Source organism: Theobroma umbraticum, unplaced genomic scaffold (genome assembly GCF_002168275.2).
Source record: "Theobroma umbraticum cultivar Fairchild unplaced genomic scaffold, ASM216827v3 scaffold_56.0, whole genome shotgun sequence".
NCBI classification, from domain to species: domain Eukaryota; kingdom Viridiplantae; phylum Streptophyta; class Magnoliopsida; order Malvales; family Malvaceae; genus Theobroma; species Theobroma umbraticum.
Genome location: NW_018397256.1, coordinates 4,764,454 through 4,776,826, shown reverse-complemented (window position 1 = coordinate 4,776,826; position 12,373 = coordinate 4,764,454).

The following is a 12,373-nucleotide window of genomic DNA, read 5'->3' as shown; positions in this document are numbered from 1 at the left end:
CTCATCTCCAATTTGCAAACAACACAGTTCTCTTTGTGGAAAAGGGTGTGCAAGGTGCAATTAACATTCAAAAGATCTTAAGGTGTTTTGAATTAATTTTTGATTTAAGAATAAATTTTTGAAAATCCAATTTATTTCTTACTGGTATTAAGACTAAGAGTGGGGAGGATATGGCCAAAATTTTAAGGTGTCAGGTGGGCATATTGCCTTTTCCTACTCAAGTATTCATTTAGGGACTAGTTCGAGAAGTAAAGTGGTCTGGGAGCCAATTGTTGATAAATTTAGAAAACGATTAGCTTTATAGCAAAAAAAGTGTCTTTCTTTTAGTAGTAGCATGACATTGATTTATTATGTCTTGAATTCACTTTTAATTTATTATCTTTCTATATTTTAAGAACCAAAAGGAGTATTGAAAAGACTTGAATGAATTAGGAGAAATTCTTATAAGAGTGGTGAGAAATGAAAGAAGATAGTGAAGGTTCGTCGGCGAATGGTGTGTAAACCTAAGGCACTAAGAGTTTTAGGCGTATTAAACCTATCACACAAAAACTTAGGCTTTTTGGAGAAATGGTGGTGCCATTAAGGTGAGGAAAGGAATGCCTTATGGAAGAGGTTGATAGTCAAAATGCATGGTGTTTACATGTTAGAATGAGCCTTGCAGCCAATTGGATTGGTTAATGCTTAGATCTAACCATGCAATTATATCATTCATGCTGAAAAATTAGAGGTTTTCTTTGATCAATAAAACAACGATTATAAGTTATTGAATGAAGTCCATATTATTAACATGTCTTGCAAGGGAATTGTAAAGTGTTACAATTATGAGATCACTGTGCATTAAAAGCATAATCTCTAAATGTTCCTAGTCAATGTATCATTGAGACTTAATATCAATGATGCTTAAAGACTGGTTTATTTTATATACCTTACTTGAGAAGAAAGTAATCAATCTTATAGGTTGAAGTATAAAGATATTTAGAACTAAAATGTGGGTGCTTGTTTTTGGAACAAGTTAATTGAATATGACCCATCATGAGAAGTGCGTCTGATATCTCACTCTAGTGTCTATGCAATACTTTTCATGTGCCAGTTGTGTAAATACTCTTTAGACTTGAGACATCAGGTTGTCTTATATGTAAAGTGTTGTACTTTGCTTTTGTCTCTATAGGTCTTATTAAGGATGCAAAAATAGGATATTGTTAGGTATAGCATGAAGAATGTGAAGGCAAAAGAGTGGTAAAGATAGGAATCATCATCTCAAGTGATTTAGGGGATATCTTAATTGTTCTTGGTTGATATTAGCTTATTGAAGTCTTTGACAAAATGACTTAGAGATTATGAAAAGAATTTCATAAGTCTTTGTAAAGTTAATGATCTAATTGCAAGGATGAATATGGAGATCAATGAGAATGGACATTACATCATATTCTTATCATCTCTAGGATTTATGATGGGGAATAAATTACATTGAAAGGTTGATCACTGAAAAATTAAACCAAGCCATCTTAACTTTTCTAACAATTGGGTGTCCATGATGAATTGCTAGGTCCTACTATTAGTCTATGAACTTTAGATAGTTACTTTGATTAATAATAAATTTAAAATTTAAATTTATTTAATCCTAAGATTAACTTAAGGATTATATTTTAAGTTCATTGCAACATGTTAAAAGCCTAATGGGTTACACATTGAAATGAATATTAAAAATTAAATGAGAAAAGGTAACTAAGTTGGACTTAATCAAATTTGAAGTTATAAACCTTTTAAGGACTTAATTAAATAGTTTAATTAAGTTATTGGATTAATTGACAATTACATAAAAGTTGTGTAATTGACATAACTAGGGTTAAATTAATCCAATGTATGAATACTTTGCTATAGCCTCCCAACACAAAAGAAGCCTACATAGTTGAAAAACATTCTTACTCTAACCAGTGTGAAGAGAAAATTGTTTTTTTTTTTCACTTAATGTTTTGTGTGTGTTCGGCCCTAAGGTTGTTTTGTATTGGATTTAAGTTTATGAAACTCATCTTTGCTACCACATAGACACGGCATAGTACTCCCAATCCTTAAAGAAGGACTTTCTGATTCATTGGTATAGATCACCGTTAGAGGTTGCACAAGTATTTCTTAGACAGTTGTGGTTTGCAACAATTGGGTTAAGGTGATTGAGTCTTTCGTGGTTGTTTTGGTGGTTTAATAAAGGATTCATTAACCTTTTTTGTTTCGGTAATATGATCTGATCATACAGCTTTATTTTACATTTTGATTTAGTGCTCCATATGGCAAGAATGAGATCCTAAAACAGTGAGGTGCATTTTATTTTTGTATTTTCTTTTGCTGCAATTTTGTTTGTATTTAATGCATGACCAGCACTCATCCAATAGTGGTATCAAAGCCCCTTTTTGTGCCATTTGAGTACTTGTTCATGTTCAATTGATGACGGATTAACAAGGAGTTGTTTTGCATTTTGATTTGATGCATTTCTTAGCAAAACTGATTTCTTCAAAATTTATTTTCAATTCCATTTTTTATTCTATCCAGCAATGTTTTTACCTAATGTTTTAATTTATTTAAATCATTTTTAAGACTTATCTAATGTATGTTTTAATTTGTGTGAAGGAAGCACAAGAAAAGAGCACCAATAAGGGTTGGATTTGGAGGTTGTCTTGCAAAAGACAGAATTCGCGGTTTTAGGTGCAGATTTTTCACTTGTACTTTGCTTATTTTCCATCAAAGAAAGTGTGAAATCATTTCACATTAATTGTAGGAAAGTAGACAACAAATAATCATGAAAAGTTTGTGATTTTAGGGGTTTAACTTGAGCAAGAAAGAAGTCAAAAATGAAAGTTGTCCTGTTGTAGTTTTAGCATGCATATATGCGATTTAGATGGAATTTTTTATTCTGTTTGGTGATTAATTTCCAGCAAATAAAACCTGTAATTGTTACACACTAATTTCTAGATAGGTAGATAGCAAAATAATGAATTGTTTATGATTTAAGAAGTTGAATTTAAGTATAAAGTAAAATTGAACCAAATCTGCCTGCTAAAAAATTTCAGCCTACGTTTTGGCTCTTTTATTGCAAAATTATTTTACAATAATTCTGAAAAATTCTAGAATTGATTTCACCATGAAGTTGTTCATGTATGAGGTTGGAATTAGGTTGAAAATATGTTTCAAAGATTGCTGAAAAATGCTGAAATTTTGGAAGCTTTTTCACCTAGTGCCGCGTCTACCAATAAGCAAAAGTTGCTCCAAAGGCTACCCTACTTAGTGGCTTGAATTGCCATTGGCCCTTGGTTGGGTGGCAAGTTGTCACACAAGGCAACAAGCAATGGTCAATAAGGATTCTTTCTTTAGTTGATCATTGAATCCCTAAATGTTAAAATTTGCACCCAAAATCATAAATATGATCCTTAATTGATTTCAATCAATAATTTGATCGAGATCAAATCTTCAAATCAATTAAGTGTTCCTCATTTGGATGAAGACTCCCTAATTCGATTAGGAAAGCTTTTTAATTAAGGAAAATTTACTAATGAACTAAGACTTCTAATAATGTTTAAAACTATAAAATTAGTAAATGGATAATGCAAGATTATAAAGTGGATAAGGACCTTCCTAAAATACTCAGGATGAGCTTCTCGATTTAGAAAGTTTCCTAAAATGTTTAGGCTAAATATGGAAAATTTCGTAAAATGTTTAGGAAATAGTTAGAAGTTTCCTAAAATGTTTTGGATACATGATTAGGATCATGAAACCTTCCTACATGGTTTAGGATAGATACTCAAATTGGGAAGTTTCCTAAAATGGTTTAAGTTTCTAATTAAAAAAAAATTATTTAGAAATAACTTGCTAATTGAGTTAACTCAAATATGATTTGAGCTAACTAAAGGCCTTAATACAATCAATTCCTTGACTAAGTGATTTTGAAAAATTATTTTTTTTTATAATTACTAAATCTTTTCAAACCTAAGCACCGAATGATTTGAATTATGATCCTTAATGGTTGATGACTTTACAAGATACAATTGGGTTTATTTTCCTAAAAAAAAGAAGCCGATGTGTTTGACAGATTCAAAAGGTTTAAAGTCTTGGTAGAGAATGAAGCAAACTGCAAAGTAAAAGCCATTAGGACAAATAATGAGGGGGAGTTTAACTCAAATGAATTTAAAAATTATTTAAGTACAAATGGCATCAAACATTTCACCACTATACCTTCCAGTCCACAACAAAATGGGATTTGTGAAAGGAGAAACAGAACCTTGATTGAGATGGCTAGATGTCTACTTCAAGAAAAAGAAATGTCTAAAACTTTTTCGGTAGAAGCCACAAATGTTACGGCTCAATTGCTTAATATTCTGCCAATAAAAACATTAAACATGAGGAGCCTATTTGAAGCATGGCATGGAACCAAACCTTCAGTCTCTCATCTGCGTGTATTTGGATGTCCCTATTATGCAAAAAATCTTGATAAAAAGTGCACAAAGCTTGATGTAAAATTTAAGGTAGCTGTCCATTTGGGTTTTAATAAGGCCTCTAAAGGTTATCAACTTTACAATGTGCACAAAAGTAAGGAATTTCTGTCAAAAGACGTAAAGTTTGGAGAAGACATGTGATGGAACTAGAAGACTAACCAAGTTGAAGGTCTTTAAAGTACAAACAATGATGAAGTCGAGAATGCCAAGGAGATTGATGAAAAAGATGATGATGTTTATGTTGTAAGAGGGATGAAAAGCTTGCAAGAAATTTATGAAAAGTACAATGTGTCCTTTGTTGAACACACTACTTACCTTGATGTAGCAAAAAACAAAGCTTGGCAAAAGCAATGCTTGCCAAAATGGACACAATCAAGAAAAATGGCACATGGGTATTAGTTGACAGACTAGAAAATAAGAGAACCATCGGTGTAAATAGGTATATCAAACCAAGCTAAAAGAAGATGGTTCAATGAATAAGCTCAAGGCTAGACTTGTGGCCAAAGGCTATTCATAAGTGTATAGGACAAATTTCACTAAGACTTTCACACCAGTAACTCATCATGATATGATTTGATTATTATGTTCTTTGGTTGCAAAAGAAAAATGGTTTATATGGCATCTGGACTTAAAAGTTTGCTTTTCGTAATGGCTTGATCAAGGAAGAAGTTTATATTGAGCAACCAGAGGAGTTTGTGGAGCAAGGAAATGAAGACAAAGTTTGTAAACTCATTAAAGCCTTGCATGGCTTAAAACAAGCTCCAAGAGCTTGGTATGAAAGAATTGATGGCTACTTACTCAAGAAACGATTCAAACACAACTTCAATGAACCAACTTTGTATGTCAAGAACTCACATGACCTAGTAAGTCTAATAATTTCCCTTTATGTTGATGATATTTTGGTGACAGTACCTAATAATTTTGAGTTGAAAAATTTCAAGACCCAAATGAAACAAGAATTTGATATGATTGATCCAGGAAAAATGCATTACTTCCTAGGTCTTGAAATTATACAAGAAACTGAATATATTTGCATTCACCAAAGAAAATATGCTCAGGAACTTTTCAAAAGGTTTCATGTGGAATTTGTAAACTGGTTGGTACCTTTATGGCTTTTGAAAATAAATTATATAAAGAAGACAATGCTTTAGTTGCAAACTTATCTCAATATAGAAGTTTGATGGGCTGTTTGTTGTATTAATTAGCATCTAAACCTAGCATAATGAATGCAACAAGTGTTCAATCAATATACATGCAAAAACCTTTAGAAACTCATATGATAGCAACAAAATGAGTCCTACGATACATCAAAAGAACTGTAAAATATGGACTTAAGTATATCAATCATGAAAGTGGAGAACTTATAGGATTTTGTGATAGTGGTTGCGCTAATTGTCTAGATGATGCCAAAAGCACCACAGGTTTTTGTTTTACACTTGGAAGTGTTATATTTATGTGGAAGGAAATAGTGGCTCAATCTTCTACTGAAGTCGAATATGTAGTTATTGCCTCGGTTGCTAGCCATGCACTTTGGTTAAGAAAAATTTTAAATGACTTGAGTTTTAAATAGGTCTGTGGGACAACAATTTGGCCTAACAACCAATCTGCGATAGTCATTGTCAAGAAATCAGTATAAAATGGTCATACCAAGCATATCAACGTTAGATATCGTGCAATAAGAGATGCTGTAAAGAATGAAATAATCAGTGTGAAATATTGCAACACAAATGAACAAGTTGCAGATATCTCCACCAATAGGTAAAGATAAATTTCTTACTTTTAGATCAAAGTTGGGTTTGTGCAATACTGAACTTAAAGATGTGTGTTAGAAAATGAGTAGTGTTATAAGTAAATGTGACTTTTTAAAAGGCCATATTCATTATTTGTGTTTAGGTAAAAAATGATACTTTGTTTTTGCCATATAATAGCAATTATGGGGCCCATGTTTAATTTGCCTATGGGCTTAGATTGTTATGTGATGATTTATAGAAATAGAAAAAAAAATTATTAGATCTAAAAGGAACTTTCTCGATTACACGCTTTGACTCTTGTTTGAATTCCAATATCTACATTATGGAAATGGTTGATCCCACCCAAAACGTATCGGTTTTAAATGCCATCCCCACTAAATCTTTCCTACGGAATCGAGGGGTGCAGTTGAATAATTGTCAATGTTCTTGGCGTGGTTGTCTAAAGGAGGATTGTGGTCATATCTTAATTTCATGGTCCTTCTCTTGGAAAGTATGGTGCTTTGTGTTACATTGGTGGGGTCTCTCTTGGATCGTCCCTTCCACTGTGGAGTCACCGTTTACAGATTGGGAAGGGCGTATTTGCAGCGGTATGACCAAAAAAGACGAAACATCATTTGTGGTGCAAGAATATGGTCCATCTAGCTTGCTTGAAATGAATAAGTTTTTAATATTAAGAAATGGGTTGGTGATGAGATTATTTTTTTGATAAAAATGAGATCTTTATTTGGGTTAAAGCTAGTGAAGGTAATTTTCCAATGAATGAGTTTGCATAGTAGACAAAACCGTGGGATAGTAATTATGAAAGCCAGTCAAAGGTGGGGAGGATTGGAACCAAGTGGATTCTTCCCTCTTATAATGTCTTTAAATTTAGCATGAATTATCTTGAAGGCTTAAAGCTAAATATTTAAATGAGGCCTTTGTTTTTATTGAAATTAAGAAAAATATTTATTAAAATTTTATTCTTTTAGGTTTTGGAGATGCAAAATCTTTAATTAAACTTTTATAATCAAGCTCTTCTAATATTTTTTTTTTCAATTAATAATACAATCAATCCATTAAATCTTTTTTGAGATATTTTTTATTTTAAATAAGATTATGTTAATTTTAGTTTTGAAAAACTTATTTCTGTTGAAACAACATTATTGAAATTGTTAACATTATTTTAAAAATAATATAAGCATTTGAAAAAGAATAGAGTCTTCTTATATGATTAAGTATATGGAGTGGATTGTTGTCTTCCTTTTGTGTGTGTATTAAAAATTTTTAGCTCTAAAAACAAAAAAGATAATTTATTGTATATATAGGAAAAAATAGTTATTGGAGATCATTAAATATATATTATCATTAGTTGATCAGAAATAGGAGAAATATATGAGAAAAAAATAGTTGTTGGAGATTAAATACATATTATTATTAGTTGATTGGAAATGGGAGAAATAATTAAGAATTAATAGCATTATAGAAATTGGGACGTGATAAAAGAACTTAGGTTTATTAGACACATTATTAGGGAAATGAAAGAATTTGTCATTTGTATCCACTCTTTATGCTGAGAGAAGGAAACAGGTCGTTGAATCCGAATTTTAGGTGGCGGTAACATGGGTCAATAATATTAATCAAAAACAATAGGCTCGTTGGCAAGTTTTTGGAGACATTGACAGAAATTTAGACTTGATCGATGCATGTTTATGGAGAGGCAAATGTTTTTGTCAATTCATTGTCTAGATTTGGCGTGGAAAGAGCCAATATGTTTTTTGCATGGTGATAGTTTGATGTTGAACTTATTTGCTTTTAGATCTTGTGGTGTCTTTGTAAAAGCATGTTTGTTGGGCATCGACTATAGTCTTGCCTATGTGCTTATGGTGCTCTTGCTGTTTATGGTGTTTTTTAGATGTAAGAGTTTGTTTGTTTATGTTGTTCTACCTAGTTCCCTTGTTAGGATAACTGTTCTGTTTTCTTCCTACTGTGAAGGTGATGAATATAATTATCAATTTGATTGAGAAAAACACCTTTGTAGATTTTAAATATTTCCTTGGTGACAACTAGGGGTGGAACCTCCTTTGCCCTTTCAAAATTTTTAAAATTTTTTCCATACCATATAAAACTTTTATGTATTGTTTTAGTGGCACCCTCAACATAATTTTTTATTTAATAATTAATATGAATAAAGAATAGCAAAATGATCCCACATGTCTCATTCAATTTTAAAGTTTTTAAAGTTTTTCGTATCTGAACATTTGGTTCATTAATTAGTGTATAATCCTCTACCTAAAGAGCCGGTTCGAATTCCCTTTTTCCTAATTATAAAAAAAACTTTAATTTTTTTCTTTCAATTTATATTATTATTATTTTTATTTGTTTATTTTTTTAATTTATATTCTGTTTGTACATATGTTCTAAGCTTTTATAGATTTTCTTTCTTAAATTTCTTCGAATCATCAACCATATTTTTTTTTGTTATGTCATATGTGGATTCTATTTTCTATTTACCTTACTTTTTTTTTCTGTTATGTGGATTTTATTTTTTATGATTTTAATCTTTAAAAAATTATTATATAATTCTTAAATATAAATTGTAATGTTGTCTAGTTGTTTAAAATTTCATCAATATATCATTTTTTTTATTAATCTTAATTATGTAAAAAAAATTAACTTGAGTATATCTTTTTATGTACTTTACATTTTTTTTTAGTTAAAAGGAAATTCTCTTGAATATAATTTTTAAACAATCTTGATTATATAAGAAGAAATTATTAATCTTATATATTGTATTTAACTATTTATATTTAATGTATTAGAGTTTTATATTTAATATTATAAATTTAAATAAAAATAAAATAAAAATATTGGATGTTAACTGTATTAATTTTTTTTGTTTGATTAAAGTATAAGTAAGTTAAAAACAATTGATAAATTTTTTTTAGAAAAAGATGTAAATCGTCCAAATAATTTTCTTACACTTAAGCTACTGAGCTTTAATAATTTAACTCATAAATAAAAATAAAAACTTCCAAACTCAACCTTAAAGAAATAGATGTTTTCAGTATATAATCAATAATTGATAAATTTAAATATAAAAAATATAATTTTAAAAGACTATTAGAAGTCTTTCTTTTATTGATTTCATGTTATATAAAATTATCTTTTAGTATCAATTTTTTTATTATTGATTAAATTTAATATATTAATTTTTAAAATTTTTAACTTTTATTCCTCTATCTTTGATCCTTAACGAAAGTTGGCTAGTTCTTCATTTTAAGGACAATTACTTGGTTTTGCTTTTATCTGTTTGCATGGTCACCTTCTCTCTTGGGTAAGGGTTCTTGGATACGAGGACATTTTTTGCAAAGACCTATGCCCTGGATTGGTCTCTGTGCGAGGGCTGGAAGCTGCTTATTCCCAAGTTTTTTTTTTTTTTTGAAAGGGAATAACGCTTATTCCCAAGGTTGCTCCCTCGCACTCTTTCTTCCCCTCTCTTGCATTTTTATCTGATCGTATCTTTTTTTTCTCCCACCTTAGTGATCGTGTGATTTTGTTCAAGACTCAATGTCAATTGATTTGATGAAGGCATAACAACTTGATTCGGGCATAGCAAGAAACAGAGTTAACGTGGTATAGAAACAACATGAAAGTAGAGTTATAGAACTCATCCTGAGCAAAGTTTATATGGAATTCTCTACTATATTTTCTGATTAGTTTAACCCATAATCTTAAGGTTTTTGCTACTATGAAATTTCTTTTATTTTGGCAAAAAGTTCTCCGTATTTGGGATTCAGTAAGTAATTCTTCGATGTAAAATATATCTCTGTCTATGGAGACATACTTCATCCTATAAGGTTTAAGGCAACTTATGTTTACATCAAGGTGCTTCTTTAATCCTAACTGCTTAGCCCTTTGTTTCCAATGCCTTTCTTGATACAGGAGAGTAAAAATTATCTTTGTTGTGCTTGCATATTCAATCCTCTTATTAAAGGTTAGAATGCTTCTAACTCCTTAGACATTCATTTCACTGCTCAGTGTTTTGACTTTGGATGATACGTACGCATGGAAGGAATGGTGTATTTTCCTTTCAACTCATCTGTTTTGACTTGGCTAGTCAGCATCTTAGTAGGCTGGTTGCAAATGGGTCAAATACAATATATCAAATAAACATAAACTACTTATTCCCAGGAAGCTTAAGTATTTTAGGGGTAGCTTGGAAACCTAAGACCAGGACAACGCGGTATATGGGAGCTCTCCTAGATACCTCCATATGTTACCCATGTGACTTCAGAATCAGATTTCAGAAGTCCCTTTGTAGAACTTCTCAAGGCATAGCTTAGATGAAGGATGTTGCTATCTCTTGTACTCTAGCTGTTTTGCAAGAAATCAATATAGATGGGTGCACATATGCATCTCCTGGAATGTTTCTCTGGTTTGGTTGGTCTGATCTTTCATATTCCATCTCTTTTTGCTTTATAATTTTATGTTTTGGCCAAGCTTGTTGGTTGTTCAAGAATGTTACTCTTACATGGAAAAAGCTTCTAATTTTTTTCCTTGGCTGTTCAGACCACTCATAATGAGGTAAGTGTAGAAGATGCCATATGTGGTTGTTAAAACAACCTCTCATCTCTTAATCTTTGTTTGATCACCCTTTCCCACCATTATATGGCTCATCAACATTGTAACATCTTAAGACTGTCCCTCATCTTTATGTTTGATTTTTTTCTGCAATATAATTTATCACTAATGTAGTGACTTATTTAAGCAAGGTGAACTTACCTGACATGGGATGTGGTTGTTGCAGGGGTTTCCCAAAAGTGATAGTACATATAGATATTATCTCTGTGAGGGGAAAAGGATGTTTGCTGGCAACAGTGAAACATCAGCTGAGCATGATGGTTCTTTCTTGTCTCATATTTTAACTTGTCCTTTACCTACTCCTGCAGCACCGAAGCAGTTGGCAAAGAAACTGTTGAATGAAGAGCAGACAAACAGTACTGAAGTATTATGGACCTCAATATAGTGATCATCTACAAAAATCAGTCTCTCAGATAGTGCCCAAGTTCACATGTTCAAGATGCGTCAGCTCAAATCCTTGGAACTGCTGTTCACGTAGACAAATAATATGACAGTGGATCCTCAAGGAATATGAAAACTGATCAAAAGCATTTGCTTAAATTCCACGTCCTCTGATAATCTGATACAATAGAAGATGCAACTTTGGATTAAATGGCTCAAACATATCTTAGAGTTGGGAACGCCATTATCGGATACTGTGAATCTTCTTGGAAATTTGTAGGATACCATGCATTATCTACACCAAAATGAGTGCTTTTCAGAAACGTTGGTTTCAATGATTAGTTACCGTTGATTATACGCAGGCAAGATCAAATGAAGATGGTTTAAAACTTGACCTTATGCACTTGAAAAGTACCACAATTATATCAGTAAAATTGAGTTCAGTTTGTCTGACGTGTTCCCAAGACAGGCTGTATTCATGAGATTATATGCTTGAGTCGGGTGATGCATGTTAAAGTGAAGAGTAGTTAGAAACATGAATTCCATTTTGCAGTGAAGTACGAAGATGAGTTTTAGCAAGAATAAAGGTGCTTTGCTGCACATGGATATAATCACATCCTGGGGCCTGTCTTGCCTATGTAATCCAAGTGATGTTTAGTGTCATGTAGAGTAAGTGGATTCCTATTTTGCTTTGATGTAATATTCTTTAATTAAATTCTATATTTGAAAGGGTTAACCATACAAGTATCATGCCATATTTCCAATAGTTAGTATTTATCTGGTATCATGTGTGTTGCAGTGTGGCCTGACCAAGTTCTCATGATCCAAACGAGGAAAAAGGAAAGGAACGAGTTTTAGCACTTCTGTATACGTTTACATTATTCTTGCAGAGATTGGTGGAGGAAGTAGAATTCATTTTTGAGGGACTCCATTTTGCAGACATGAATCTTGTACCACAGACATCAACTTGCAGGGTCATTTGTCTCCAAAGCTCAATTTGGTCCTATTGTTTTGTTTTGCGTTAATTCTCTGCATCCTGATGTGATCTGTTGGTTGACTGAATAGAAAAGGGCGGGTTTTCCATTTTGGGTCTCCAGCAAATAAGCAAAAAGGACATCAATAGGTCCATTTTTAATTCCA